This window comes from Phocoena sinus, chromosome 19 (genome assembly GCF_008692025.1).
Source record: "Phocoena sinus isolate mPhoSin1 chromosome 19, mPhoSin1.pri, whole genome shotgun sequence".
NCBI classification, from domain to species: domain Eukaryota; kingdom Metazoa; phylum Chordata; class Mammalia; order Artiodactyla; family Phocoenidae; genus Phocoena; species Phocoena sinus.
Window position 1 is genome coordinate 29,827,557 of NC_045781.1, and position 25,620 is coordinate 29,853,176.

Sequence of the window (25,620 nt, forward strand, 5' to 3'; positions counted from 1 at the left end):
TATTGCTTTCGAATCAAAGGGACAAATCAGAATTACGAGAGGGGTGTAATTCATTACACAGATGAAGAGTGTAATTCCTGGGCCTGCCCCTGACCTGTGAGTTCTCTGGCTAGAGCTGTGGGCTTGTGTAGGTCACAAAGGTCTCCAGGTGTGCTCCGATGGAGAACCGAAGATGTAAAAGTGAAGATGCAGACATGTGAAGGTGAGAGAGAGTGCCCTGTCTTAGAAGGGTCTCTGATCTTGGGGGTTAAGACCTGAGTTTAAAGAAATATTATTAGTGGTATTATTAACACTCTATACTAAGATTCCCCCGAATACCAGAAGAAAATGTAGAGGAAGAGGAAGAAACTGAGTACTTCTACTGTCTATATTAAAGGTGATATTAAAGTGATTTTATATGGGAAAGAATATTACTCTATAGTTTTACTATTTTATATTTATTATTATAAGTACAATAGACTTATTGTACTTAATGGAATTCAGTAGAAAGTCATAATTTCTGGATATTCAGTAATCATTTTATACCCTTGAAAGAGTATAAAGTGACACAGCTTTAAAAATTACACATGTGCATATGTTTGTGTGTATATATATATGTATACATACACATTATATTATGTCAGTGTATCTAGAAAACAGCAGAAATAACTGAAACTCTAATCATTCATGTGACCTGTTTTTTAAAATTTTTATTTAAAAAATTTTGCAAAGTAAATATTTACCCACTGTCCCCACTACCAAAAGGCAATGGTACTCTTACCTTTGCTGTGAGGTTTTGAATTCCCTAACTCCACCACTGGGGGGTAGTATCTCCCATTACTTTCTCTCTTTAACACTCATTTTCCCCCGGAATATGGGCACATTGGACACACAGTAATTTTCAGGGTGTGGAGGAAAGTCAGGGCGATGTGTCTTAAATGCCAACAAATTTACTGGGTCTTCTTATCATCTCCATTTAAAAGATGAAGAAACTGACGCTCAGAGAGGTTAAGTGACTTGCGGGAAACCACACAGCTAGAACCGTGCAGAGCTGGTTCCAAAACTCAGTTCTAACTGCAGGGACCAATTTGCTAACCACAGTGCTACGTACCTCTCTGCATCCAATGAAATTATTTCAACCTACTGTCAAAACTGTCCTAAGGGGTAAGCCGGTCCCTTGAAAGGTTTTTTGAAAACTACGAAGTGCTATACAGATACAAGAAGTTTTATTGGTAGTAAAATTGTATCCTGGCTCTCCCATGTTGCCCTACCAAGATTACATACTCCTTGAGAATGGGGAGCTCTGCCTTCCCCTTTTCTTAGGGAAAGCCCAGCACCCAGTGGGTGCCCCAGACACGCTCACTGACGTGCTCATTTGGATTTATCCGCTCTGTGAAATCAGAGGAGCCAGAATTAATTCGGTTGCGTTGTATTATTAATGTTGCTGAGGTTGATACCAGTGTTGAATGCCAGAGGAGCATTCCAGCTGCCTGTCCTCTTGAATAGGCAAAGAAAGAGTGATGAAACTGTTTCGAGTTTCCCCACTGAGGGCCTGCCTAGCACTGATTCATAACTTCTGTTCAGACTCCACACCAGAACAGGCAGCAAACTCAAGGTGCCGCTTCTTACCAACAGCTTCTATGACAACAGCTGCTATCACAGGGTGTCTACCGGATGCCTGACACCATGCTAAGAAGTTTTCGTGCATAGACTTCCTTAATCTTGCCCACAACCTTCTGAGGCAGGAACTACCATGGATCATACCAAGTATGATCCTTATTTTATGGCTGAGGTTCAGAGAGGTTAAGTAACTGGCTGATGGTCAAATAGCTGTAAGGCATAGAGCTGTGTTTCAAAGCCTCAGTTGGTAACCTATATGCTTTCCAACCTCTGAAAATCAAAGATGAGTCAATAGGACAATACCTAACCAGTTCACCAAACTCTGGACACCCAGTAAAAAGCCTAATATCCAAGGAAATACACAACCCCCCAAAAAAAGCTGAGGAATTGATTACACAATCAATCAATCTCCCTCTCTCTCTCTCTCTCCCCCTCTCTCTCCATTAGGACACAAGATATTTCTTCTGTATGTGGACAGTTTGGTCAATTTAGTCTGGAATATTCTATTTGTGCACCAGGACATCAGAATGGAAAGTCAGGAGATCACTGTTACTTCAACAAATAACAAATTACAAAGCAAGGGATGTCATTTGAGTTATTGAGGTTCAAAAGTATCTCAAGACCCATTTACCATTGAGTTAGGCCTCAGCACTCTTGGGAAACAATGCCCAGGTAATTATTTTAAATGAGCATTAATTATGTCATTATTAGAAATGGGGAGAAAATGCAATTTCCTTCTGTCACTTCTTGATATCTTAACTACAGGAATATTTGCCATGCTATTATAACAAGCCACTGTTCGCATAATGGCGCCCAGGCAATAATACGGAGACATGTACATTTTCATATGAATATATCATGCCTAACTAATGAGATTGCTCATTTCATAACTTCAGTTCCATTTTTATTATTTCATAAAACTGGAAGTCCTTATCCATTTTATGAAAAACACCAAACCTTTGTGAAATTCATTAAATAAGCATAAAAAATTCATTAAACAAGTGAATTGCATTCAGGGCTGCTTTGATGCAAATGCCCTTTAAGCAATGTAAAACTCCATATTGATTTAACCTTTCATGTTCTGATATTTCCATGTGGATATAAAAAAAAAAATTCTTTATTCAGGGAATGAAATTAAGTGCTGATCCCTTGATCTCCAGCTGGGCAAGATAGATTGGTCAATTTAAGTAGCTGCGGCTGAGAAGCAAACAACTGAACTTAAAAGTATTAAGGCATGTCGATATTTTAAGTATTGTACCTGCACATCAGGCAAAGGAAAAATATTATTATTCCAGCTCAATTAAGTTTGTGTTTGCCATCAAGCTGACCTTGGAAGGGCCAGCCCACTGGGCCATGGCTTCATGCCCTTGGAAGTTGACAAGGGCAACAGTGGCAAGATGTAAAACACCAGCAATGGCCTGAATATTCTGAACCGTGTGGTCAGGGCAACCACAACATCATTAGCCTGGAGACACGGTCCCCTTGGGCTGTGTCCCCTCATTAGCGGGAGACAGACAGTGGAGCAAACACCAGTTCAGAGGAGGAGAAAGGAGTTTGCCCTTCACTCGAGAAATGCTTCTGGGAACTCTCATTAGGCAAAGAGCACAAGGCAGATTTCAAAGGACTTTAGAGCTGAATGGGCTCTTGGAGTTCCTCTGGCCACTCATTCATTCATTCATTCATTTAACCAATATGAATTAGACGTCTACTCTTTGACGAGCGTTATGCTTGGTGCTGGGGGAATAAAGTGCGAATGACATAGCAGTAGACCTAGATGTTCACAGACATACGAGGAGTTTTGCAATGGAAAAGCTGGTCTCAAAAAAAAAAAAAAAAGTCATTGTTAGATGCCTGAATCACATCTCAGCTCTGCCACTTATTAATTGCATTGTAATTCAACCTCTCTGGGCATCAGCTTCCCTATATTACTACTTCATGAGGTTCTTGGACCAACCAAATGAGATATTGTGTATAAAAGCCCTCAGCAAAGCAGATGGAAGCAGATGGTGCCTGCTAAGTGGCGGCCATCACGACCATCCTCGTCACTGCTGTTGTTTCAATCTGGTCTTCTCCAGTTACAGATAAAGAAACTGAGACTTGGAGAACAGAGGTCACATGAAGACCGGGTAGCAGACTGGGATTCACAGGAGACTTTTCCATGCCAACAGTGCCCCCCACAGCCTCCTAAGCTGTAGGCTTTGGATTCCAATTGACACCTGACTCAAACTGTCTTCCGTGACTGTAAAATCCAGAGGTGGAGCTACTGAGGTTTCAGGTGAGGCATGATCCAGGAGCCCAGCTTCTCTCTCTTGAGTTTTCAGCTCCATTTGCTTGGTTATGACTCCAACCTCAGCCAGAGTTTCTTCACCCAGTCCTAAGATGGCTTTCAGTAGTTTAGAGAGCTTCCTATTTCTTTGTTCATGTCCTGGAGAGGAAGAAAGAGAACCTTTATCTCAGTATTCCCAAAGACCTGAAAACCAATATAATCAGGCCAACTGAGTTCACCCTTCCACTCCTGACCCAATAACTGAAGCCAGTAGAGGGAATGCATTGACTGGCTTAACCTGGTCTCACTCACATTTCCACCTTGGGCCAGGGGTGCTATCAGCCTGCCCAGGATCACAAAAATCAGGGGCTGTTGGGAAAGTGGGGAATGGTGGGAAAATGCATGCTAGAGCTGTAACCACCAAGGTCCTCCGGCAAACTTAAAAGCCACACAAACACAACACTAAAGGGTGAGGATTCTGCCATATCTAACCAGTATCCAGAAAAACAACAACATGAGAAAGAGCTGAGTCTGGATTCTTACCAACACACACTGAACTGTGAACTCCAAGAGGACAGAGACCATGCTTCTCCTATTCACCAGCATCTCCCCAGGGCGTGGAACTATGCATTTGGGACCATTAAGTATAGTTAGTGGATACGAGCCGTCCAATGACCTGGTAGGAGGCTGCATCCCAGCCCTACCACTGACACATGCGAACTCTTAGGCAAGGGGAGAATAATTCAGGATACATCACAGGGTGCTGTGAGCAGCTAGTGAAAGAATATGTGTAAAGCACACAAAAGAAATCTGACCAATAGGAAGCATCCAAAAGATGCTATCCATTATTATTATCACTTGGTACTGTCAGACCTCGCTCTGTGGCTTCAAGGATGCGTCGCATTAAGGAAAAGTCGCTGCCTCTAGCATACTTCGCGTTGTCTTGATCCAGTACCTCTCTCACTGAGGTTCCCCTTCTCCTCAAGACCCAGAGCAAAAGCCACCTTCTCTGTGAGCCCTTTCCCAATTCCCCAAGCCAGAAGCAATCCCCCTTGGCCTCACACTCCCACAGACCTTTTTCTCCTCTCTCTTTTGGAACCCTTACCACAGTATAATGCTATTTACCCCTTATTTCCCAGGAGGTACTTAGAAAATGTTTGAGACAATGTATTAACTTCTGCCTGTAGATCAACCCAATCATGGTACTTCAGTAAAAGACATGCGTCAACAGGAGGGAATTCAATCTTTGGGCTTGGAATCAGGGCCTAGATGTATCTACAAGTGTGGGCCCCTTGGTTGCCAGGGCTAAAATCTCAACCCAACTAGCTAGCGGAGTGTATGGAAAGAAGAGAATAAGGGTATTGTTGTCACAATGGGATGAGGATGATATTGATGGAAAGATGCTCACAGACTCAGAGAATATTAAGATTTTTGTCGTATCAAGGGACTCAGAAATTTACAGAGATGCTACACCAAGCAGAAGATAACAACAGCATGTGCCCATCAGGGCCCCAGACTGAAACCACCTGCCTGGATGAAGGATTTCCATTTTAGTGTTCACGAGAAAGGTCAATGGTTAATACCCTTCTGGCTCTCATCTTCCTTGACTCTTTGCAGCCTCTAGCCACTTCCCTGCTCACTTATACCAACGCATTCCTGAACTGATACACTGAGTGAACTGAAAGTTGATTCTCTGGGACCAGGTCCTAGAAATTGCATTCTTACCAAGTGTTTAGCTGTGATAACGCTATGAGACAGGTACTATTATCTTCCTCATTTTATAGATAAAGAAACGGAGACAGAAAGAGCAACTAAGTGACTTGCTCTAGATCAAGCATTAGTCACCATGTTTACATGATTCTACACCCCAAACCCTCACCACAAATGAAAATCCCCCTTGTTAGGGAACATGGCTGAGTCACAACTTCTGAGCTTCGTATCGTACGGTTCCACTCAGCATCCAATGCTGATCCACGGAGGTCAGTGGGGTGGGATTTTGTGAAAACCAGGCTGCTCCCGCTGGAGCCACGTGGCTGAAGTGAGTAGAACTGTTGGGAGGTGCTGAACCTACACACCATGGATTTCCAAACAGTAGCGAAAGTCCCAGCTTCTCTATTAGGGTTATGGTAAACTGAAGAGATGAAATATACGTGCAAGCCTCCAATGTTAAAAAAAAAAAAAAACATGATGAGGTGGAAATCATCATTAGGGTTACATGTTGTCATCTTTAAAACTGCTGATGATAAGGTTGGCTGCTCACTGCCAGGAAGAATAAAGCAAGAAATGCCCAAGACAGAACCAAGTGAACATGCACGGCTTCTGAAGCTGGCAAAGCATGTTGCAGGCAAGGTGTGGCCAAGGAAGCAAGTTATCTGCTTTTTTTTTTTTTTTTTTTGGCTGTGTTGGGTCTTCGTTGTTGCGCGTGGGCTTTCTCCAGTTGCGGAGTGCGGGGGCTACTCTTCGTTGCGGTGCTTGGGCTTCTCATAGCGGTGGCTTTGGGGGCTCAGTAGTTGTGACTCACGGCTCTAGAGCACAGGCTCAGTAGTTGTGGCGCACAGACTCAGCCGCTCCGTGGCATGTGGGATCCTCCCGGACCAGGGCTCGAACCCGTGTCCCCTGCTTTGGCAGGCGGATTCTTAACCACTGCGCCACCAGGGAAGTCCAAGTTATGTGCTTTTGAATCTTAATAACTAAAGCAGGCAAAGCCCATGACTGGCATTACTCGGTTCTTCTCTGCCCTTTGTGTCAGCTGTGTGACTTTGGACAAGTCCCTTCCCCTCTCTGGATCTCGGGGTTGGGAGCGAGCGAAGCTAATAAAGCAGTGGTTTTAAATTTATGTTCTGCTGAGCCCTTAGTCACTTCATAGAAGCTATTGTAGGAGGAGGGTCTGGGGCTCAGAGGGTGGGATTTTGAACCCCCATCCGTACCTTAACCAGAGCATTCTGCTTTTATCTCTTTTATAATCAGAGTTCAGTATGATATTTTGAAAAAAGAAAGAGTTCTGAGGCTAAAAAGAAAATGAAAACCACTCTGCCAGCTGATCTCGGAGGCCTTCCAGCCCTCATATCCTAGCAGCCGAGAGAGATAATTGTCTGTGTTTTCTAGTCCTTCGACTTCTTGCAAATGATTTCGGCACCAAAAAGAAACCACACCCAGACTCCTGTCTGCATGCCGCCTCCTGGGGGTACCAGATGGCTCAGTGACCCCCGATGACGAGAAAAGCTTTCCCTCTGGATATAAAACCCATCATAAAGAAAGAGCTTTCTCTCTTGGGCTGGACCTCACCCTCCCCGACACTGCCTCACGGCGGGCATCTTCCTTTCTGCTTTACTGTTTATGTTCCCTTCAGAAAAATCCAGAGTCATTGTGGTAAGACGGGGAGTAATTTTCCCTCCTGGCTAAATGGTTTCATGTGTAGTTTCTTGGTGTCCGTGAGATTGAAACAGAGCTTTTAGAGGCCCGGGCAAAACTATCTATTCATTTGAGTTAATAATAACTGCTGACAAACACTATCTTTTCCATCTTGCTGATAAATTATGCCTCTCGTGATGGACATCTGATAGTAAAGGCCCTTGGCAGTACTTGAAGGCATTTAACTTAAAACCATTATTAGATTTTAGTTTAGCTCTCCCTTGATACCCTAGTCCAAAAATAAGGCCTGCAGGTACCTCTGACGTATTTAAGTATACATTGTCTTAGGAGACCTCCCTCACACCAAAGGCAAATACTTTAAAAGTTGCTTTGTAATATTGAAAAGAGAGAGAGAGGAAGAGAGAGAATGAGCGATCTGGCTAGGTTTTTCATGACTACTAATTTAGCAGACTCTCAGTTATGTTTTATTGATAACCCTAAACATAAATTTGCCTTTGGTATACTTTGCTGCCGGTACCTAAAATAAGATGTGGGAGAACACATAATCCTATGCCTACAGCTTTTCAGAATAAAGTACAAAGGCTCTTTGTGGCAACCCAAGCAAGGGATATTTAAATGGAGAAATGCAGGGCTTAGGCAGCTCTTCAAATTGGGGCAGAAAGAGAAGTCGCTTGCTACCCACCCGTGTATCAGTCTGTCTCTGTGTTCATGCAGTTTTTTTTTTTTTTTTTTTTTTTTTTTTTTTTTTTTTTTGCGGTACACAGGCCTCTCACCGCTGTGGCTTCGCCCGTTGCGGAGCACAGGCTCCGGACGTGCAGGCTCAGCGGCCATGGCTCACGGGCCCAGCCGCTCCGCGGCATGTGGGATCTTCCCGTACCGGGGCACGAACCCGTGTCCCCTGCATCGGCAGGCGGACTCTCAACCACTGCGCCACCAGGGAAGCCCTGTTCATGCAGTTTTAAACACGACATTGCTTCTAGTTGATTCTTGAATTAGGAATACCGATCTCGCCCACATTTTATTATTTGCAATTGGAGAATAATGTTGTGAGGCCCCAAGTTCACAGGAGAAAAATAATACATATTGCACCACTTAAGAGAGTGGTTATATTTATGACTAAAACCTGCCGAGGCTACCAGTGTAATATGTGTTATGAGACGCCTTGACATGCTCAGAGAAACACGAAACTCCGTGCACAGAGCCCGTAGAAAGCAATCACTTTCAAGGATTTGCTGTCAGGGGTTTTTTTTCTTCTTCTTCCTTTTTAAATCATGAGGCGCCCAAGGATAACCAAGTGTATATATTTTATCTTCCAAATACTAATGAGTTTGAACACAGTGTGAAAGACGAGAGGGCTGATTAACGGGGGACATCATGATGCCATTATAGGCACTATTCTCTTTATAAATAAATGATCTCGATAAAATCTTTTATCCAAGAGGAATGCTGCTATGAACGATTTGATAGCATCTGTAACAGGAGGTGGAGACGCTGCAGTACTCTGTCCTGGCGGATAACGCTGCGTTTCCACAAATTAGTCTCCAGAATCACACCAGCTTGTTTACTCCAGCTTGCCCACTGTTGGGGATCCAGGCAGTGGGTAAGCCCTCACTTCGTGGTACGCCAAGGCCCTTCCCAGCAGGGCCAATGGTCTCTTCTCCTGGCCCCGTTTCTGCAGATGGCAATATAGGGCAGGAACAGAGAGACTTTATAAAGCCCATCTCTTAGTATTATTTTAAAGAAGACAAAGTATCTAATAGTGCGCTCTAGGCAAACACACTCTCAGAGACAGATCAGCTTAACTCCCCGGTATCCTGCAGCACAAAGCATTTTAATAAAAAAAAGATTTTTGCTGCTCCACCGGTCTGAATTGCAGGCCTCTTTCCTAGATGTATGTCCTCAAAGAGAGGCAGCTGGGAGCATAGCTGATGTTACATTGAGCTTCAGGGCCTCTCCTCCAACCCTTCCTCTCCAAACTCAACCTCAGACCCTAAGAGGCCAGCTGGGGAGCCAAGAAGAGGTCTCCTTTCTCTTCTCTTCCAAGCCATGGCTTGCCTTCCCCAAGCAGGAGTCTCAGAGCTGCCCCCATCTTCTGGCCCGCTCTCAAGCCACAGCCTGGGCCAGCTTTCCCCACTACAGGTCAGGAGCAGCTCCTGTTGCCAGCGCTAGGCTTTTCTCTTCTTAGAATCCTGAGCTATTGTCAGCACCTTTTCTGGGAAGCTTCTTTAAGCTACTCTCCGGCCGAGAGAGAGGGAGGGCATGGGTTCCAGGGGCACTGGGGCTTTGTCTCATTGCACTAAATGTTTCCTGCCCTCCTACTGTGTACAAAACGTGATTCTGACCATCCATCCCCGCCTTCAAGCAGCTCCAAGAGAGAACAATGACGAAGTTGGACCACTTGGTCCAAAGGGAAAAGATAAAATGGAGTCTAAACATTGGACTATTCATTCATTCGTTCATTCATTTTTGAATGTTCCTACTATATATGCCAGGCGGTTTTCTATGCGATGAGGTGTCATAACAATGAATGAACTTGATTTTTATTTTCACAGGGAGAGCCTACTACAACATAACATAATAAATGTAACAATCAGGGCTGTAACACAAAGAGGGTTTTGGGGGGTTTTAGTAGACCATTCTCATAAAAGTCCAGTGTTAGTGATACATCATTTATTAAAACTCTTGGTAAGTCACTAGGGTGCAGTGGGGGGGGGGTCCCCTAAAATGATGAAGAAAAAAAACGTGCTCAACTCTATACTTAAGAGGATAAGTCCTTTTAACTAAAGGACACTGTGTTTGCTGGACACTTTGGTGATTTGGAAGTCTGGGGCAAATAATTCATTCCATTTGTCAGGGAATAATAGAGGGGATGGAGGAGAGGCAGGAAGACAGAACCAGAAAGCAGAATGGAACAGGGTTACTTTTGTGGCCCATGGATATATGACATAAGTTCACAGATTTAACAATTCCTAAAATTTTGGCTGATGACTAAAATCACCTTCGGAACAGAGCCAGGACCAGGGTGAGCAGAGTAAGGTACCTAGTGTGAAACATTTAAGGAGGCACTCACTCTCAGGGTCCTGCAAGCACAGAGCTGGCACCTGGCCGGGGGTGCCTCCTTAAATTCTGCACACTAGACAGCTCCCGTACTTTACCCTAGTTCCTACCCTGTACTTTACCCTAGTTCCTACCCTAAGGAATTCGAAAACTACTGATCCTTGGGCCACACCCCAGAGGTTCTGATTTCACTGGCCTTGCAATGGACCTGGGCATTGAGATATTTGAAAGCTCCACAAGTGATTGTGATGTGCAGCCAGTTTTGAGAACCACTGATACAGAGGGTCTCCTCAAGCAGAGCACATTCGTAGGCAGAACTGTTAATTATGAATATCAAGGCTTGGAAGAGGAACGGTCAGATTCTTTGCGTGCACTTGGCTTCTTCCTAGGTGATTTTGCAAGATTTCAGCTTTCCCTCTTCCGACGATGCAACCCCGCTCTTGATCAGAGTGGCCGTTGGGAGGTCTTCACCAGCTCACCTAATTCTGATGCCGACACTGAGAAGCAGATATTAACGTTTTCATTTTATAAAGAGGAAACCAAGGCCCACAGAGATTAAGCTCCTTGTCTAGGAACTTCACAGAAAGGAAATGGGCTGTAGTATTCGACCCTGAGTTTGTCTTTTGGCAAAGCATGTGCTCTTAACCTCCCACTAAGATACGCAGACTCTCCTGGGCAGATGGCCACCTGGAATCAATGGTAATGGGAACCGTGGCTCTGAATTTGTGATCTCTGAATAACTTTACTTATGAAAGGTCTCTTGCACTTGACCTAGGAGAAAATCAAGCCACATTACGCCTTTTAACGTCCAGTCACCAGAGTTAGCAGGTATCCAGTTCTGAAGCCCACATCTGATTAAGGTTAGATTTCAGGTTTGCTTCTGGCTCCAGGAAGGGTCCTGTGTTACCATACCCAGATCTCTGAATGATGGCAAGTGAGGCGACTGGGATGCTAGGTCCTCGCTAATTCTCCACAGTCTCCGGAGTGCTCAGCCAATGGTAGCTGCCACGCAGGGATGCTGGGGTGGCATGGGTCCTGGGAATGACAGGTCCTTTCAGCTTGGAGATGCCTAATAATCACAGAACATACTGGGAAGGCGCCCTGAAAGGACAGCGCTCGGCTTCCTGAAAGGCACAGAGGATTAAGGGACTGGAGCAAAGGCAGGCTCAGTAAGAGTGTCTTTCAAAAGCCAATACCATAACCACCCAGTGCTCCAAGAGAATGCTATGTCCCAAAGACAACTTGAGCTGAAAGTGGGGTAGAATGATGTTGGAGTAATCAAGGTTTGCATTCTCCATGGTGCCAGCTTTTAGCCATAGAAATACTCCTTCCTTCCATTCTGCTGAAAACATCACTCCTATGCACATGACCTTTATTGGCTCTCCCTGCTAACTAAGCTAAGTACAAGTTCTTGTTCTTCACTTACCAGCTACATGAACTTGGGCAAGACACTCAACCTCCTGTGACCACAGTTTCTTCACTTGTAATATAAAGATAATAATAGTAGCTACTACTTGTGGTAGATTGATTACAATGTGATTTCACAGCAGCTCCCATCAAGAGGTGGAGCCTATTTCCCCATTTCTAGAATCTGGGCTGGCCAGATAGAATAGTGACTGTGCCAGTTCCAAACCCAGACCTCAGAGGCTTTGAATGTTTCTGGTCTCTATCTCAGAATCCTACAAAAGACATGTGAGCAAGCCCAAGCTAGACTGCTGAAAGGATGTGAAAGCATTCTACAGAGGCTGCCCAGCTTAGGTCATTTTAGACCTGCCAGGCCCAAGCTGACCCATCAGTTGAATACAGACATATGAGTGAGGCTGAAATCAGCCAAGCTTGAGCCAGATCTGCAGAACCTCTCTAGACTCATGAAAAATAATAGATGACTGTAAATTTAAGCTACTAAATTTTGGAAATGTTTGTTACACAGTGATAGCTAACTGATATATTATTTTATAGAGTTTTTATGATTATCAAATGAGATCATGTATCTAAAATGCTTAGCACAGTGCTTGGAACAGCCTAAGTGCTCAATAAATACCAATTTGTACTAGTAACATTACTAACAGTGGTAGCAAAAGTAGAAGAGTATACTCTAAACTTCTTATCATAATGTTCAGTGTATCTTGTCTATCTTACAGTATGGTACCTAGATTTAAGCCAGATTTAGTTACTCTCCACACACACTTTGCACTTCTTATATCTTAAACTTGATTAGACCCTTCCTCCTACCTGGAATGTTCTTCACAACGTGTGCACCTCCCAAATCATTTTGACCTTGAAGCCTTAGCTGAAATGCTATCAGCTCCAAGAAACGTTCAATGATGTCCACCGTAGAATCCATTTCCCATTTTTCTGTGTATCCAATAGCACTTGGGTGATTCATCATAAGATTATACTTTGTCTTGTTTTGGACCTAACTATGCCTGCTGCCCCTGCATAACTTTAGGCTTTCTGAAGGCAAGCCTAGGACAGGTTCATCTCTGCTCTTCCCTAGTGGACACAGCACAGTGCCCAAATGATGAATAGCAAAAACTGAAAATTAAAATTTGTGGTGCAAGTCATCCCTAATGAGTTGGTAGTCTTCCATGAATGCTAAGTTGAAAAGGATTGTGAGGCTGTGTCCAGCTCAATTAGAAACATCTTTCATAGGCACAAATGGGAAAGGGGCACCATCAGAGCAGGCCCTTGAATGTTTGCCAGTTACATTCAGTTTTAAAACTCCATATCTGAAACAAAAAAATATGATATGATGCTGCATTTCTATAGCATGTCCAACTGTCATTTCATTTATCCTCGTGACAACCCTGTATTTATTACTCTCCACTTGATAGAAAAGGTTAAACGGCTTGGCTGAAATCACGCAGCTAACAAGAGGCAGAACCCAAACTTGAATGTAGATCGCCTGCCTCTAAACTCAAGGCTGCTTTTATTATGGGATATGAATTGTCCTAATTGACATCATAGCCCTGAGTTTATATTTTCATGCACCATGGAAATTCGCTAAAATTATGGAAATTGGAATATTTATTTAAAACACAGGAGAGTACATATTGCCGAAATCACACACGCACATGGGCAAGCATACACATAACAGTGAGACATAAAATCAAAGAGCTTGCTTTCAGTTCTTTCCTACTATAATTCTCAATGTGGGCAAGTGGGCATGGCCATCATTATTGCTATAATTGCATCATAAGATCATAATTTAATGACTGATTTACTCAGTAGAAAATGAAGACAATATTTCTTGTAGAGTAGTCTTGGCTGGGGAATAAAGGTGTTCTGGTAAATCCAATGTTCTGGCTAATAAAAAGGGATGACATGGAATATATATACAGTAGTAAGGAACAATGAACTAGACATACATAAAGCAATGTGGACAGGTCACAAAGCAGAAGGCTTCAAGAGATAAGTAGGAAGGAGAGCAAAATGTTCAGTACAGGGCTTTCCTGGTGGCGCAGTGGTTAAGGATCCACAAAAAAAGAAGGAAATAAAGTTAGCAAGAAGGGCTTCACTCAAACAATGATAATAATTGGCTAAGAGTTTTTAAATTAAAAACAAATAAATTAGAAATGAAGGAAATGATAGCAAAGATCAATAAAACTAAAAGCTGGTTCTTTGAGAAGATAAACAAAATTGATAAACCATTAGCCAGACTCATCAAGAAAAAAAGGGAGAAGACTCAAATCAATAGAATTAGAAATGAAAAAGGAGAAGTAACAACTGACACTGCAGAAATACAAAAGATCATGAGAGATTACTACAAGCAACTCTATGTCAATAAAATGGACACCCTGGAAGAAATGGACAAATTCTAAGAAATGCACAACGTGCCAAGACTGAATCAGGAAGAAATAGAAAATATGAACAGGCCAATCACAAGCACTGAAATTGAAACTGTGATTAAAAATCTTTCAACAGGGCTTCCCTGGTGGCGCAGTGGTTGAGAGTCTGCCTGCCAATGCAGGGGACACGGGTTCGTGCACTGGTCCAGGAAGATCCCACATGCCGTGGAGCGGCTAGGCCCGTGAGCCATGGCGGCTGAGCCTGCGCGCCCAGAGCCTGTGCTCCGCAACGGGAGAGGCCACAAGAGTGAGAGGCCTGCATACCGCAAAAAAAAAAAAAAAAAAAAAAACTTCCAAAAAACAAAAGCCCAGGACCAGATGGCTTCACAGGCGAATTCTATCAAACATTTAGAGAAGAGCTAACACCTATCCTTCTCAAACTCTTCCAAAACATAGCAGAGGGAGGAACACTCCCAAACTCATTCTACGAGGCCACCATCACCTTGATACCAAAACCAGACAAGGATGTCACAAAGAAAGAAAACTACAGGCCAATATCACTGATGAACATAGATGCAAAAATCCTCAACAAAATACTAGCAAACAGAATCCAACAGCACATTTAAAGGATCATACACCATGATCAAGTGGGGTTTATTCCAGGAATGCAAGGATTCTTCAATATACGCAAATCAATCAACGTGATACACTGTATTAACAAATTGAAGGATAAAAACCATATGATCATGTCAATAGATGCAGAGAAAGCTTTCGACAAAATTCAACACCCATTTATGATAAAAACCCTCCAGAAAGTAGGCATAGAGGGAACTTTCCTCAACATAATAAAGGCCATATATGACAAAGCCACAGCCAACATTGTCCTCAATGGTGCAAAACTGAAACCATTTCCACTAAGATCAGGAACAAGACAAGGTGGCCCACTCTCACCACTCTTACTCAACATAGTTTTGGAAGTTTTAGCCACATCAATCAAAGAAGAAAAGGAAATAAAAGCAATCCAAATCAGAAAAGAAGAAGTAAAGCTGTCACTGTTTGCAGATGACATGATACTATACATAGAGAATCCTAAAGATGCTACCAGAAAACTTCTAGAGCTAATCAATGAATTTGGTAAAGTAGCAGGATACAAAATTAATGCACAGAAATCTCTGGCGTTCCTATACACTAATGATGAAAAATCTGAAAGTAAAATCAAGAAAACACTCCCATTTACCATTGCAGCAAAAAGAATAAAATATCTAGGAATAAACCTACCTAAGGAGACAAAAGACCTGTATGCAGAAAATTATAAGACACTGATGAAAGAACTTAAAGATGATACAAATAGATGGAGAGATATACCATGTTCTTGGATTGGAAGAAGCAACATTGTGAAAATGACTCTACTACACAAAGCAATCTACAGAGTCAATGCAATCCCTATCAAACTACCACTGGCATTTTTCACAGAACTAGAACCCAAAATTTCACAGTTTGTATGGAAACACAAAAGACCCAGAATAGCCAAAGCAATCTTGAGAATGAAAAACGGAGCTGGAGGAATCAGGCTCCCTGACTTCAGACTATAATACAAAGCTACAGTAATCAAGACAGTATGGTACTGGCACAAAAACAGAAAGATAGATCAATGGAACAGGATAGAAAGCCCAGAGATAAACCCACACACATATGGTCACCTTATCTTTGATAAAGGAGGCAAAAATGTACAGTGGAGAAAGTACAGCCTCTTCAATAAGTTGTGCTGGGAAAACTGGACAGGTACATGTAAAAGTATGAGATTAGATCACTCCCTAACACCATATACAAAAATAAGCTCAAAATGGATTAAAGACCTAAATGTAAGGCCAGAAACTATCAAACTCTTAGAGGAAAACATAGGCAGAGCACTGTATGACATAAATCACAGCAAGATCCTTTTTGACCCACCTCCTAGAGAAATGGAAATAAAAACAAAAATAAACAAATGGGACCTAATGAAACTTCAAAGTTTTTGCACAGCAAAGGAAACCATAAACAAGACAACCCTCAGAATGGGAGAAAATATTTGCAAATGAAGCAACTGACAAAGGATTAATCTCCAAAATTTACAAGCAGCTCATGCAGCTCAATAACAAAAAAACAAACAACCCAATCCAAAAATGGGCAGAAGACTTAAATAGACATTTCTCCAAAGAAGATATACAGACTTCCAACAAACACATGAAGGAATGCTCAACATCATTAATCATTAGAGAAATGCAAATCAAAACTACAATGAGATATCATCTCACACCAGTCAGAATGGCCATCATCAAAAAATCTAGAAACAATAAATGCTGGAGAGGGTGTGGAGAAAAGGGAACACTCTTGCACTGCTGGTGGGAATGTGAATTGGTACAGCCACTATGGAGAACAGTACGGAGGTTCCTTAAAAAACTACAAATAGAATTACCATATGACCCAGCAATCCCACTACTGGGCATATACCCTGAGAAAACCATAATTCAAAAAGAGTCATGTACCAAAATGTTCATTGCAGCTCTATTTACAATCGCCCGGAGATGGAAACAACCTAAGTGCCCATCATCGGATGAATGGATATAGAAGACGTGGCACATATATACAATGGAATATAACTCAGCCATAAAAAGAAACGAAATTGAGCTATTTGTAATGAGGTGGATAGACCTAGAGTCTGTCATACAGAGTGAAGTAAGTCAGAAAGAGAAAAACAAATGCCGTATGCTAACACATATATATGGAATTTAAGGAAATGTCATGAAGAACTTAGGGGTAAGACAGGAATAAAGACACAGATCTACTAGAAAATGGACTTGAGGATATGGGAAGGGGGAATGGTAAGCTGTGACAAAGCGAGAGAGTGGTATGGACATATGTACACTACCAAACGTAAAATAGATAGCTAGTGGGAAGCAGCCGCATGGCACAGGGAGATCAGCTCGGTGCTTTGTGACCACCTGGGGGGGTGGGATGGGGAGGGTGGGAGGGAGGGAGATGCAAGAAAGAAGAGATATGGGAACATATGTATATGTATAACTGATTCACTTTGTTATAAAGCAGAAACTAACACACCATTGTAAAGCAATTATACTGCAACAAAGATGTAAAAAACAACAACAACAAAAAAACAAATAAATTAAAGTCCCTGTATAAACAGAAAATGGATTCAAAATATACAAATACCTCAAGTAGTGCTTTCTTGTTGAAAATTATTTTCTCTGCCTCCCATTCCATCAATACATATGGACCACTTTCTATGGTCAAGATGTTGGGTGTACAGAATAATGTAGAACCTCAAGGAACTTAAGAACTGCTAATATTTATTCAGCACCTATTAAATGCTAAGTTCTGCTGAAGGTATGTTACATACATTGTAATTAATTCTCACAACTTGATAGCAATTATCATCCCCTTTTCAAAGAAAAGGAACCTAAGGCTAACAGAAGTCAAGAATTTTACCCAAAGACACAGCCAGGAAGTAGCAAAGCTGGAATTCAGACTCATGTCCCTTTGTCTACAAAGCCCAAGTTCTTTCCATGGAATCACATTGTGTGCAATCTGGTATTGGGGTAAAGTGGGGATGGAGATATGAAACACGTACTCCTGTTCTTATAGTATCTCAGTGTAGTTACTATAAATGTTGTATGGACTACGAGCTCCTTGAGGGCACACACCGGTTCTCACTTATCCCTACAATGGCAGCGCTCAGTACAACGCCTGACTTCACATTCTTGTCACATGAAAAAAGTAGTAACGCTAAGAATAGAAGAGCATATTGTCGGCTGAGCTCTCCGGTTAATAGCTTTCCAAATAAGGTAAATTTTTTTGTATTCTCCTTTTATATACAGACTAGGCAGTTGCATAGACCACCACAGGTATTGACACTTAATTGGTTTCACATGATACAATAAGCCATGCACCAGCCTGTGCCAAAGAAAATGCTTGCCCACTGTCTAGAGTTGGAGATTATCTGGGTTCTTCTACTTAAGTAGAAGGGTTTGAATCCAGTTACTATATCCAGCTTCTGAATCACCACCATCATCATCATCACCCCACTACCATTATTACCATCACTACTGCCATGATCATCAAGCATATTCTATGGCCATACCCAGAGCTAAGCATTTTACATGCATCATCTCATTTAATAACCTTATGAGTTAATGCCATTATTTATCCTATTTTACAGACAAAGGAAGACTCAGAGAAGTTAAGTTGCTTGTCCAAGATCACATAGGTAGTAAGCAATAGAATCGTATATTCGGGCTTCCCTGGTGACGCAGTGGTTGAGAGTCCGCCTGCCGATGCAGGGGACACGGGTTCGTTCCCCAGTCTGGGAAGATCCCACATGCCGCGGAGCGGCTGGGCCCGTGAGCCATGGCTGCTGAGCCTGTGCGTCCGGAGCCTGTGTTCCACAACGCAAGAGGCCACAACAGTGAGAGGCCCGCGTACCGCAAAAAAATAAATAAATAAAAGAATCGTATATTCGTCAGGATAAGTTAGAATATGCTTCAATAACAAATGTCTCCCAAATCTCAGTGGCTTAATTGTTGCAAAGTTTGTGACAGGTCTGAGAATCTTAAGGCCAACGATCCTCCATGCAGTGACTGAGAGATCCAGCAGCTCCACCATGTCCACCTGAGGCCTGCATATTTGCAGACTTAAGGGAAGAGAATGATGGGCATCTCATACAGAGACTTCTCATTTCCTCAGCCTGGAAGTGACTCACATTACTCATTATTCTGTGGCCCAGATTAATAACATGGCACTGTCTAATGGCAAGGAGGCTTGGAAGTGTTGTCTCCAGTATACCAAGAAGGAAAGGAGAAGTATACAGGTGAGTGCTAGAAATATCTACCACAAATAGGGACGCCAAAGGCCTCTTGGCACCTGGAGAGACCCGCATTCACCATCAATGTTAGATTTGACTTCTTGAACACTTCCACGGGAGCTGGGGAGGATTATCACGTGCTGTGCCTAGACCCTGTGCTCAGACCCATACAAGATCACTTGCATGCATTATCATCTAACCCTCACAATAACATCACAAGATAGGCCCTATTGTCCCCATTTTCTAGATGAGGAAACTGAGGATCAGAGAGGCAAGGTGACTTTCCTAAGCAAAGCTGAGACCCAAAGCAATGGGTTTTCTACCTCTAAAACCAAACTCCAGCAAGATCATAAAATAATCACATTCACTCATTTGGATTTTGTATCTTTGACCGTCCTATAAGGTTGGTAGGAGCACCCCCATTTCACAGGTGAGGACGCCGGAGCTCAGCAACGTTAAGTACATCACCCAAGAGTTCCAGGACTAGGAGAATGACAGGTAGCCACCCCCCAACCCTATCATGGCAGCCCAATCACTGGGGGGAGAGAAGGCAAGAGACATTCCAAACCTTACAGAGTTCATGCTCTTAAACACTTCTAAAAGCTTTAAGATCCAGACAAAATCCAGACCTCAGTGCAAAGGTTACTGGAGTTGGGATTTTATTGCCAGATGTAAATCCGTCTTCTCTAAGACCTGCTCCAGGTCCCTTGTGCCTCACTTGAAATATTTCATGTGTGCTGAGTGGATCTGTTGGCTCCCTGTTGCCTTCGTAAATTATGAATTCCAAATTTCTTGGGGCCTGGATCCAGCAGAGGTAGTTCCAGCTGCCCCCCTCCAAGCCCTGAATGGAGGACAGCTTTGCTTCACCCCTGAGGATTGCCCTGATTTACTCTTTGATCCACCATTTTGGACTGGGGAGGGTGGTGCTGCTTGGTTCATAACGGGTGACCCCTCAAGCCTCAGTGCCCAAGTTTGGACCATCACCCCATCATTCTGTGACCACAGATGATTGGTCCAGCCATAATAATAGTAGACCAAAAATGGACCAATCAGATTCTCTCTCTCAGGGATATGACACTTATTAAAAGGGACATAGCTATTGGAGGCCGAGACTGCTTATTGGCAGCCTTCTGGAGAGAAAGTCTTTGAGCCTCTTGCTGAGACCTCTGGATATGCTTCCCTAAAGTGGGATTTCTAACTCATCCTTTCATCCACTGCTCATTTACCTTTTTGTTCTTAACTGAGCCAGGCTCCATCTGTTGCAGCAACCAAAAGAATCTTGACTAATACCTGTGTTAAGCACCCACCCTTGAGACAGAGGCACATCATCTTGAGCCTTCCCACCTGCCCATGACCTACTTTTCTGTATTTCTCTCCCAAACTCAGCAACTTTAGTCACTTTCTTTTGGAGCCCCTACCGAATGGTACCGCTTGGAGGGTGGGATAGGAAACAAGCTGACAGTGTGTACTGGGCAAGGGTTAGAGCTCTAGAAGATGCTGTATCTCGTCAGCTTTGTCATTTATGACACTGCTAGATCCCAGAGCAGCTAATCAAAGACTCAGTGGGACCCAACACCCTTTTCAGTCTGCCCCCATCACTTTCTCTGGCCCCATCCCATCCATGCCTTCCCATATACCCTATTATGATCCCCAATATCTCACTTCATGGCTCTGCCTATGCTGATTTCCTCTCTTACCTGGAATGACCCCTCCTCCTTCTCTGATCAAAAACCCAGCTTGCCTGTCACAGCCAGCTCATTTCCCGATCTTCTGCACAAGCTATAAGGCACAATTAGTTAAGATTAGTCACTCCCATTGCCCTTTATGCTTATTCTCCCTCGTTACACTTAACGTGTTATGGTATTATTATCTGATTTATTTCATGTCTGTGCCCCCATTGGACTAGTTGTTATTTAAATACGTCTTCCTTCATAGGATTAATGCCACCAAATTACCTATTATGTGTCTATGTAGATAGAGGACTTCTAGGTTCCTTCCTTCCTTCCTTCCTTTCTTTCTTTCTTTCTCCATCCATCCTAAAACAAGAGATGCAACCTCATGGAGGAAAAGTCTGCAAAGGTCCGATTCTTAAATGCCTAAGTAGAATGTATCATAAATGCTGCCCTGTAAGTGTGCCTAGCTCTGCACATAACTAAAGGGGAAAGTGTACAGAGTGGGGTGAGAGAGAGTAGAAGATGGGGAGCCGTGTAAAGGGAAGGCTAACAAAGAAGAAAGAAGGTCAGTCTCAGTAGATTCTCCTTGTGCTGTTAGCCAGCTTCTGTGTGACATAAGTCCTTTTAGATCATGGTCTTCCATCAGGAGGGCTCATTCAAATGTCCCATGGACATTAAGAGAAAAAAATACTGATCTCTGTACTGAGGAATAATACACACGTGTCCAAAAGAGGGATACCTATGTGCATGTTGGAAAGCGGTACAAGTAGATGGTCAAGTGAATAGAAGGATACTCATTGTGTATAAAGTAGCAAACAGTTCTGAGTGGTCACAATGTACCAGGGACAGCTCTTTGTGCTGTACCTAATAATCTATTAAATCGTCAGAAGAAACTGTGGTAAGCTTGTTATTCTCATTTTCTTGATGGGGAAATTGAAAAACAGGAATTAAGAAACTTATTCAAGATAATCATGGCTGGAAAGTGTTGGAGCCACAATATAGGCAGCCTGTATATCACGTAATACATATAGGCTGCCTACATCCAGACCTCCGACCCCCATGCTATACTGTCATTAATTGTGTGTGTGTGTGTGTGTGTGTGTGAGTGAGAGAGAGAGAGAGAGAGAGAGAGAGAGATGGAGAGAGACAGAGAGACAGACAGAGATTGAGAGATTATATATAGTTTATACTTATATGGCTTATATTAACATAGAAAATATCTGGAAGGCAGCCAAGAAACTGTTAGGAGTCTGTGCCTCTGGAGAGTGGGGATGAAATAATCAGATGACTTACTCGTCTCTTTGCAACCCCACTACACTGTCTCTCAGGAGTTCATTCAGCTGTAAGTAATAGAAAACCCAATTAACAGAGACTTAAACAAAACCAGTTTATTTGTCTGACATAACCAGCAGTCCAGAGGTAGTGTTTTACTGGCTCCCTGATAACAGGGCTACTTCTATGCAATTAGCTTGACCTTACACTCTTGGTAACTCTCCTTCCTTGCTTTATTTTTTCCTCTACAGCATTTATCTTCGTCTAGCATCTCTATATTTTACCTATGTACCTTGGTTATTGTCTGTCTCCTGCACCAGAATGTCAGCTCTAGGAGGATGGGAACTTTTTTTGTTCACAGCTGTACCCCAGCACCCTAGAATCCTACCTGGTACAGAGTTAGAGCTCAATAAACATTTGTTGAACCAATGAATGAATGGATGTTGCTGCTTCAGTCATCACATCCATGTTCAAGACTGAAAAGAGAGGGCAAGTGCCACCATTGCTTCTGTCCTCTTTTATCATGAAAACAAGTGCTTTCCCAGAATCCTCCACACAGACTTCCTCTACGTCCTATTGGCCAGAATTGGTTCACACGGCACGCTCCTCTTCCCCGTCCAAAGATGCTAGAATCCAGGAGTAGGTGGTTACAACTTCACATGGCCACCCCAGCCAACATCAGGACGTGCTTAGCCAGGAAGAAGCAAGGAGTGGATATCAATTAGACAATCAATCATATCTCCCACAGACAGTCTGGCTTTTTACCACATGAATATTCTACTTTAATTTTATATATTCCTTTTTCAATTTTTTTTCTTTTTAAATTTTTTAACGTTTTAATATTTTTATTTTATATCGGAGCAGAGTTAACAACGTTGTGTTAGTTCCAGGTGTACAGCAAAGTGATTCAGTTATACATATATACGTATCTATTCTTTTCCCATTTAGCTTATTACAGAATATTGAGCAGAGTTCCCTGTGCTATACAGTAGGTCTTTGTTGGTTTATCTATTTTAAATACGGTAATGTGTACGTGTCAGCAACATGGATGGACCTGGAGATTATCATATACTAAGTGAAGTAAGTGTGGCAGAGAAAGACAAATATGATATATCGCTTATATGCAGAATCTAAAAAAAAATGATACAAACAAACTTATTTACAAAACAGAAGCAGATTCACAGACTTAGAGAACGAATTTATGGTTACGGCGAGGGGGAGAGTGGGGGAAGGGATAGATTAGGAGTCTGAGATTGACATGTACACACTGCTATATTTTACATTCTTCTTGAATACAGATGTCCAGGCCACACTTGAGGCTTGCTCAAATTCTCAGAGGGCGAGGCTGGGCGTGTGTGCCTTTTAAAGATGCTCAAAAGATTTCAATGCACCATCCATGATAGAAAGAACTTTCCAGAGAGTCTGTGCTTATAGGTAGCAGCAGAGGAGTTTTTAAGTCCTGGAAAAGGAAGTGTGATCTGACTCCCAGAGAGATGTGAGCCCAAGGGACCTTTGTAGATCATGGAACTCAGGCTCTCCATTTTGCAGCTGAGTAAACTGAGGCTTCCAGAGGGACAGAGAATTGTCTAAAGCCTCCCGGGCAATCAGTGGCAGGGCCAGGGCTAGATTCCAGCATTGTCTCTCAAACCAGTGCTTTGCTCCCATAAACTCTCCGCCACCTTTTTCGCCATCATCAAGTGTTTACAGCCAGGGGCAGGACCCTCCCGTTACTCACATTTAACTTTTACAGAGAAACAACCAAGTATCAACTTCCCCTTTCTCCGTTAACTGCATAATCTACAGTAATGAATTAGTCCCCAAGCAAACAGATGCCCTTAATCCCCACACTGCTTTTTCATATCCCTGTGGTGTTTATAATGTAAAAGGAGTTTTAGTGGTTAATATCCACTCTCAGGCTTCTCCTTTATATATGTATAAATTTATATTTCATAATTATAGTTGCAGGTTTCCCCTCTGCTCTGCCCCTGCCCTTGAGCTAGAGAGTGACACAGGAAATGGTTTATGGTCTCCGGTCTACACTGACAGTCTAATCCCTCTTGTGTATTTCATGCTGTCTCCGTCAAGTCCATTTTCTCTCGGCTACCGTGCCCAATGTCTCCATCTCCGCGGACTCAAAGCAGCATGTGCCTGGAGCAGATATAGGCAGCCCCCCTCTGAAGGACTACAGCTTTGGGGCAGCGGGTTTCAGAAATGCAGGTGAGGAGACCCAAGGTCCTGTTGGTGGATTTATTACTGTTGATTAAATGCCTCATACTCGGCGCCGTGCCTGTGTGATTACTATGAACAGTGCAAACTTTCTCTTTTGAGCTCTCTATGAGAATAAACCTGAACAATCAGAAAGCAGAAGCATGTGTGGCTTTAAAACTGCCAGGGGAAATCTGATATAGCAAAACCCAAATGAAAGAGCAAGGTACCGCCTTCGCAGAGATGGGAAGAGCTGCCAGGCTACCTCCCAAAGCCTGTATAGAAATCCAAGGTCAGACTTCATGCTTTCTTGCAAAAGGTGCTAGAACCCCTGAGAGGAACAGGCATCAACTCAGAGACCCGTTGGTACCGGGTTGTCTCAAATGCTAATCGGTTATGTGACCTGAACCAGAGGCTTAATCCCTCTGAACCCCAGTTGCTCTTCTATGAAAAGAGGGTAAGAAAACCTCCCCTATTTAACCTCCAGAGTGACTGGGAGAACAGAAGAAAGCAACTTATGAACCTGTAATACAGGTAATATGGGTAATGTAATACCCATGTAATATGGGTAGATTTGAAGCAACTGAGTCACAGGTGCCCTAAAATTCCAGCTCTGTATTGCTCCCTCCCCTACGCCCATCAGCCAATATTTATAAGAGACGTATTTTCCTAGCCATTTAGACATTATATATGGCCCTAGTCTTCAGTCAAAGGCAAATGTAAAAAATACCTGCTGAGAATCCAAGGTGCTGGCGTCAACAGGATCAAAATATCTATTTAGCTGCTCCATTTTTTTTCATTTCTACACAGATATTTGGTATTACATAGACTTAAAAATGTAGGGAAAGCCAACCGCCTGCTATAAAAAAAGAACATAGCAGCGGTTCAGATCATTTGTTTATTAGGTGAGGTGGTTATTTCCTGAAACCACATCATCTCAACAATTAAGCATTTAATTGGAGATGTTATTTTCCCCAGACTTTAAGGCCAACAGCTTCAGTTCAAGCCCCAGATTTTCAGAACTAACTCTATTACACTGGGCAAGTTAAGCTCTCTTAGGCTCAAACTTCTGTAAAACAAAACAAATGATATCTAATTTCAGGTATACATTATAGCTCAACTGTAAACCCCACGGGGACAGAGATTTTCATTGTCTCACTGCACTAAATCCGCAGCCCCTAAGTCCGTGCTCTTAAATAACAAGCGCTCAGTGAATGCTTAGTGAAGGGATGAAGGAAGGGTGACATAAAAAGTGCTTAACCTCACGCCTAAAGTCTTGTGAGCATTCAGTAAACATTAAGCCGCTTTCCCAAAGTATTATGGTGCTAGATAAGTGATTTCACGATGATGCTAGAATATTTAACTCATTCAAATGCAGCGTGCATGAGGGCAGGAGCCTGTTTCGTTTAGTGTTGAATCCTCACCTCCTTGAACCATGCCCAGCATTCAGTAGACACTCAGTACATATCCATTGAATGACTGATATGGGCTGTTCTTCCCAGACAGGCCAGGTGCTAGTTGAAGAGAAAGACC